The following is an 810-nucleotide window of genomic DNA, read 5'->3' as shown; positions in this document are numbered from 1 at the left end:
TTTTGGCTTCATTGATAGTCTGCAGAATTTCATGAAGAAAATACAGATTGCATTGCTGCTTATTGTTTAAACAAATAATGTGCAGTGAAGGGAAAATCACAAGCACTGTTACACAAGCATTAACATTCAGCAACAAAAGTCCATGATCCATTTTGCTGTTAATTATAGACTGATTTCCCTCAAAGTTGACAAGTGAAGGACCCAACTGGTTGATTGAATCTACTGGATCTAATTGAATGGTGGAAGAGGCTTGAGGGGCTGAATGGCCTAATTCTGCCCCTGAGTTCTTATAAATTTTACCAAATAGTTTAATAATTATATTATTTAGATTTTATGTGCCATTTTGTTAAAATATTGTTTTGCAAATATATTTGCATTTCCAACCTCTCCATTTGGAAGTTGATCCAAGCAACTCTGTAGCAGCTGAGTAGTGAGGAAAGCATGGCATACTAGTCTGAAAACGCCCGATCTCGTCTGATCTCAGAAGCTGAGCAGACTCAGGCCTGGTTAGTACTTGGATGGGAGACCGCCAGGGAATACCAGGTGCAGTAGGCTTTAAAACTATGGCCCTAAATGAAAAGGTTTGTTCCAAATCTCTGTGAATTTGTTTGGATAAAACCATCACTAATCTATTACACTGATGGGAATAAAAGTACAGAAATGTATCTGCATTAAATTTGCAAACTAGGTTTACTTTTCTGAAGTTTGTCATAATACACTATAAATTATCAAGCTGTTCTGTGATATACGTTTTCTTAATTTGAATGCATAATTTCAATAAGAAATTTGACAAAAGGCCCCTTTTTGCCA

General features: G+C 36.0%; 1 pseudogene; it reads left to right on the top strand.

The window, feature by feature from the left end:
• The first annotated feature begins 435 nt into the window (after nt 1–435).
• Nucleotides 436–555, top strand: LOC121276640 (annotated as a pseudogene).
• The last annotated feature ends 255 nt before the right edge of the window (nt 556–810 follow it).

This window comes from Carcharodon carcharias, chromosome 3 (genome assembly GCF_017639515.1).
Source record: "Carcharodon carcharias isolate sCarCar2 chromosome 3, sCarCar2.pri, whole genome shotgun sequence".
Taxonomy (NCBI): Eukaryota; Metazoa; Chordata; class Chondrichthyes; order Lamniformes; family Lamnidae; genus Carcharodon; species Carcharodon carcharias.
Note: the sequence above shows the minus strand (reverse complement) of the source record. Positions and strands in the feature narration are given on the sequence as shown.